This window comes from Pinus tabuliformis, chromosome 4_2 (genome assembly GCF_031772625.1).
Source record: "Pinus tabuliformis cultivar Carrire ecotype Pingquan chromosome 4_2, CPIR1, whole genome shotgun sequence".
Lineage (NCBI taxonomy): Eukaryota > Viridiplantae > Streptophyta > Pinopsida > Pinales > Pinaceae > Pinus > Pinus tabuliformis.
The window spans coordinates 517,728,909-517,735,563 of NC_142304.1; the positions used below are offsets into that span (position 1 = coordinate 517,728,909).

At 39.8% G+C, this 6,655-nt stretch overlaps 1 pseudogene; it reads right to left on the reverse strand.

Annotated features, from left to right (window-relative positions):
- Nucleotides 1–317: 317 nt before the first annotated feature.
- On the reverse strand, nt 318–1,152 carry LOC149170259 (GLABRA2 expression modulator pseudogene; annotated as a pseudogene).
- Nucleotides 1,153–6,655: the final 5,503 nt, after the last annotated feature.

Sequence of the window (6,655 nt, forward strand, 5' to 3'; positions counted from 1 at the left end):
GATGTAAAACATTTGAAAAGGCGTTGTATTTGTTAGGGAACAAGTAGTGAGTGTATAAATGAATGAGGGCAATTTTTTTTTTTTGTTTTAAACAACAAATTGTTATTTGTATGTTTGAACAAAATTAAAATGAAAATTTTATTTTAGCATGTATGTTTGGTGTTGAATTAAACAAAAGAAAATATATGAAATGTTTTTTTTTTTTTTTGATGTGAGATCCAAGTTTATTTAGAAGAAAGCAAAGACACAAAAAAAAATACCAAATCAAATGTTTGCTACAAATACGGGCATGTGTTTTAATGGAAGGGAACAAATATTCACAAGAAATATGCATGGATTTAGGTTATACATGACCATGACTGTGAAATACAAATATTCTAACGTTGATCATCCATGCTCCAAAGAGGATACCTTACAGCGTAAACAACTTCAAACTTGCCCAACAGGTGATTATGAGTTATATGTCCTCCTTTGATGGTCCACTGGTTAGCTAGGCCCCCTCGTTTTTTCAAAATTCCTGGCAGATTCTTGACTGCTTTATCATAGTTTAGAAAACCCATGAACCAAAATTCATGGTTGTCAGTAGAAATTATCTGAATGTATTTCTCCGCAGGGTTGGCGCTATTTGCCGAAGGATTAACATCGTTCAGTTGAGGAAGAGGTAGCACCACCTTGTAAAAATGCCATTCAGTTTTATCAGGATTGACCGTGTAAGAAAGAGGGTTATCACTGCAAAAAGCAATCTTTTCAGTGGACAAATAAAGTGTTCCTATGACAGGCCCAGCAGTAGTTGACAAGTAGCAAGTGTAAGTATTCTGTAGTTGTTCGTCTGGGAAGGTTTCAAATGTCTGGCAGAAGATCTTTTCATAGCCACCTTCAGTAAGCAGTTTTGTCCCTTGAGCAAGCCTCTCCATAGCTGTGTCGACAATACTGGGGCCGGTTTTCAAATGTTGCCAGACATTCCCAGCTAGGTCTTCTGCCATTTTTGTTGCCTCCCCAACCTTCTTGCCCCATCTACCCAATACATTCGTGACTGTTTCCATAAAATTTGTGTCAGATGAAGAAGGAACCGATGTTGTGGCCACGTAAGGGTTTGCCTGAAAAGAGGGTTGCTGTTGGCGGGTAGGCATTGGAGGAGCAGATGCTGCGGATTTAGATTCGGCAAAGAAAAATGCAGCAAACAAGAGTGAATTATCAGAGTGCAAACCCAATTACTCCCACCGCCTCATAGTGGATGCCAACATCTTCAAAACGCAACCCCTTAAAAACGTCAGTTTTGAAAAGCAGTTTGTGATCAAACTAGGACAAATCTAGACAAACGAAGACATGGGTTTTTTTCACAACAGAATAAATTACATAACCCAGAAATCGTTTGCTTAAATTCCTAACGGTCTAAGAGGGAATCATGGTTCTTCGAGACCCTGTTTAGATGACTGCGTGAAGAAAAAAAACGGTTTTTACAATTAATGTGCAGAGAATTACGGTGATGACAACCCCCTTTTTTTTAATTATTATTTTTTTTTTTAAATGAAAAACTAAAATTTAAAAAGAAACTAAACTTTCTCTAGATTTAGTTTTTGTTTTTTTTTTTTGTTTTTAACAAATGGACACAATGATTTGCATATTGAAAGATGTTTTGATCAAGCATATTGCAAAACATTTATCTATTCTTGAAATTAGTCTAAATCATCCCTATTATCTGATCCTCGAGATCGTACAAAGGCGCAAGAGGAGAGCATACTTATTCTAGGTAAAAGCAAAATTGAAAATGAAAGAAAAAAACTAAAAATAAAAGCCTACCTACTCTATACTAATTAGAAAAAAAATTAGTTACGTGTAATTAAACTTCCAATGAAGCCATTCACGTAGCAGTAACAACAATAGATTCAGTAGCAATTTTTCAAATGAAAAATGAAAATATTCGAGAGTGAATGAGTCTAGTTGCTGTAATTGCAAATCAACTAAAAAATAAAAAGATGAATCTAATCTAGTACTTACCTGGAACCATTGTTCGATAAAGCTTTGATAGGCACAGTTTCTCTCACTTAGATCATGTTGTAACTCCTCTTCTTCTTCTTCGATCTGCTGTTCTTCTACCTCGAATTCCTGTTTGAATGGCTTTTCGCCATCAGATACGCAGGATTCTCCAGATGTTGAATCTTCATTTGTTTCTTGGGGAGTAGTTGAACCTTCAATTCTTGTCAAGATCTCCTTTTCCAGGGAAGAGGAGATTCCGACTTCTGCAAGGATTTGACTGAGTAGTTCCAAGCTGACACTCATTGTTAAACCATGTTGAAAGAGATTCTAAAAACAAAAAAAATCAGCACACTAAAAATTGAAAAAAAAAACAAAAGGACCACAGAAATAATCTTGAATTCAATACTCAATTAAACCCTCTTACAAGGACTGCTCATTAATTGAGTAATTGAATTCTTCAACTACAACCATGAACCATGAATTCATCAAACATTCTTCACAGTTGCGAAAATCAAACACACTTGCAGAAATTGAAATTCACACTTGCATAAATGTAAACACACCCTACATGCCCTGATCCATAAGAGGTTGGGCCCGTTACGGTATCTCGAATGTGATGCGTAGGCCGATCCCCACGTCTTACCGCCTTAACACCTTGGAGTTAGGAACATGTCTAAACACACTTGCATGAAAAATCAAACTAAACTTCAATCCATCGTGCCTCCCCGGCAACGGCGCCAAAATGTTGGGTGAAAATATTACCGTTTAATTCTGTTGTAGTACTTGCCCAACTATTTAATTTGTCAATCCGAGGTCCGTAGACTTACGAGACACATGCACTATATATGCAGGACTGAAGTGGAACTAATCTAATCTAATCTAAATTACTGAAATCAAATTAAGCATTGAAACACTAACTAGGAAAGCAGGAAATTGCATAAAGGAAAAGCAATACAACATGTGAAGAATTGAATGACAAACAACATATGTGAGCTCACAATAATAAAAATATCTTATATTACAAAAACCAAATTACAAATCACAACAATAAAAATGAAAAACTAAGAATTCCTTTCCATTATTCATTATGAAGAGAGAGCACTCTCTTATATACATGAGGAAGATAACCTTCTCATAAAATTACATATCCAATATTCTCTCAAGCACTCTCAACTAATTTCCCATTATTACAAGATATGATCCCACAAATCTCTCAAGCATTTTTAACTACTTTCCCATTATTACAAAATATGATCCCTTTGAATCCTCCATAAATCTCTCACATATCTTGGATAAGATATGCCAACCAAATCCTCCATGATTTTCTCCTTAGGAATTGGATAAGATATTCCAACCAAATCCTCCATGCTTTTCTCCTTAGGAATAGGCTTGCATAATTATCTCCTTAATATGGTGGAGGAGATATTAATTCTTCACATATTTCCTACACATCACAAAACTCACATATTCTTGAGATATATATAAAAATATGTATATTTTCTAATAATTAATCATAAATTCACTTGTAATACAAAAATGAATAAAATGGAAAATAAGAAGGTGAAACCCAAATGTATGTATGATAAAAGGTTAATGGGATGATGAAATGTAAGGAATAGTGAAGGAAAAGGTGGATGAAAATATGACATTTCTGAGTCCCAACAAAGGGTTCTAACACAAGGAAAGGGGAGTGAGTGCGTCCCTTAGAAACCTGTGGAAACACCCAACTTGAAAGGGAACACACAAGCAAAGATACATCACAAGTTGGAAGACAGGGAAACCAACGATCCAAAGCGATGGTTAAATCAACAACACATCTCAGTAAGATTCATACATACATACATAGAAATAGTCCATACATACATGCGTAAGCAAACAACTACATATATTATTAGAGTAACCAAGATAGCTGAAATAAAATAACAACATATGCATTAAACGCGCTGGCTCTGTTATATTAAGAGTGAAAGATCCAATCATACAATGCAACCATGACCAACCACTAGTTCCGACAGCGGAATGTTACATTCACTGCCGCCTGCTCCTCCAAAGAGATATATTATCTCTGCACTGTGGAGAAGCCAAGGCTCGTTACAATACGCTCCAAGATTTCTCTAAGATACACCTATAGGAAGCTTGGCCCCCAAAAGGCTGTACAATGAGTTATGAGGTTCTATAAATAGCAAAGGGTGGGGTGACCATTGACATTTCCCTTTGTGACTCTTCACCTACCCTCATGACTCTTCAATTACTACATGACTGTTACATTCTACTATCGACATTTGGTCTTTCACTTTTTACAAGATGTTACGTTACAATCTGCACATGTACCCATGTGAGACAAAATAGGCTTGATTAAGCCATGCAAGGCATCACTAAGACTCAGACAACTGTGGGAAGACCAACTCTTCGACATCCTCGCGATGATCGATGGTGGCAAACCAATGTCAAGTTGGGTAGTCCGTGATGGTGTCCGTGTACATTGTGGTGACATCCTTCTGGAAGCCAACTCTTGCCTCTGTTGCATTTGGGACATTGCTTTGGCTCCTCTGTCCAACTTGTCTGATAACATGCGCAAAATAGTCTTGAGTGCAGCTAGACCAACAACATACTGATGCATAGTGTTTGCGCTGATCTCCAAGTCTGTGCTGGTGGCTATGCGCATCAACTTGTCGAAGTACATGTCCAACTCCAATCGGACTTGGTTCTATGTCTTCGCCTCGGTGAGTGTGTCAATGGATGGGATCGCATGCATGTGCACAATGACATCCATGCTTCTAAACACTCGTGCATGTGATCGACAACACTGCCCACCTTGTTTGCTCTGTGTCAGTTGCTGGTATGGGTCTATACCTATATGGGTGCAGTTTCATCAATTTGTGCATGTTGTGCCTCCTGCTGTTCCTGTTCTTGTTGCGCTTCCTTCTCTCCTCTGCGCAACTCCTGTTCTTCCCTGAGTTGTTACTTCGACTCCTGCAACTCCTTCTCTGTTTCCTCCATCCTCTGTTTCTCTCCTTGCCTCTGTGTGATCCTCTTGTCGTGTTGTCATCTCTTAGCCTCAATCTCCAAAGTTGATTTCATCACAAGTGGATCTGCTTTGAACTTGCAACTTTCCTCAGCCTCTGCGCTGTCAACAACCTTCCCCTTGCCTTTGCCGCACGCAAGTCTACTACCTTTTGATGGTGTTGCTCGCTGCGATGCCGCTACCATTTCATATTGATATCCTTGTCTATGAACAACTTGATGTCTTCATAGATAGGCAAGCTCATAGACACTTGCTCAATTGCATCCCTAGTTGCGCTCTCAACGGTGTCCTTTGACTTTGCTCTCCTGGAGGCCATTGTACCTATGTTGTTGAGAGGCAGATGAACACCTGTGATACCTGAAGACATAGCAACACTCATGGCAAGCAATCTGTCAATTGAAAACCAAAACAAACTTGAGGATTGACTTGCAACATACCTGTGTCACTGATTGTGAAGATTGCGCAATTTCCACTGGGAGGCTGGGAGACTGATTGCCAAAACTGCGCAAGGCGTAGTCCGGGCTGTCAGGAGGCTGACTAACTGTTGGAATTGCGCAATGCACAGTCAGCAAGAGCATGCAAACCAAACAAACTGCATTGCGTAGTTTTTGGGGCCAGCTGGGCACTGCCTCCCAGAATTGCGCAGAGCAAGCTTGGGGGTCAGTGCTAGCCAGTTTTGCGCATTTTCTGGGAGGAAGGCATAGCCTTCATTCTCAGGGATGCGCATTGCTGGCTGGGCAAGGCAAGGTTTGGGCCAAGGCAACCCAAACTTGCCGATAGGCGATTGAAAACATGAGAAGGTTGGAATGCATGCGAGACTGAGTGTAAGAAAGAGTGAATGATCATGCATGCAAATAGTGAGTGCAAGATTCAGAAAACGGGAAAGCGAGCATGTGTGTGAAGCGAGTCGCCGCAACGGCGACCGTCAGTGCAAAAACAATGTCATGCATGCGACAACAATGAGATGCAAAGAAAAACTGAAACAATGCTTCTACAAGCTAACATACATCAAAACGACAACAAGCATTCATTGAAACCAAGCAGACAACACTCACACAAGTCAAAATACAGAATGCGCCAGAAAAACAACAAAAGACATGAGAAGCAAACTTACACGGAAACACTGAGTCAAATGTGCCGAAGACTCCTAGATGTGATGTGGGATGTCAGAGCTCCAAGATCGATGTGAGGAATGAGCTCTGCAACATCGAATGAATAAGTTTTGATAAGATTGAGGTTATGATGCGCATGCCACAAATCTAGGAAAAAGCGACACTTGGTGGGAGGTTTCTAAAACGATCTTTGCATGTAACCTCCAACTGCTAAAAACAAATCCCTAAAATCTAGGGATGTTTTGCTTTTTTTTTTTTTGTTCTCCGGAAAAGCAGGCCATGCATGCAAATCAACCTTGCTCAATCTTGGAGGGAATCGGTCAACTTGACAGCACGTGCAACAACCTGCAAGCCTGGGGGTGAAATTTTCGTAGTTTCTAGGCTGAGCAAGGCTAGCTGTCCCTCAGGCATTGCGCAATTTCTGGGGCCAGCAGGTCACCATCTCCCAGAATTGCGCAATTTCTGGGCTGAAGCCCAGTGTTGGGCTGGATTGCGCAATTTCTGGAGGGGAGGTTGCCTGGTTGGATTGCACAATTTTGGA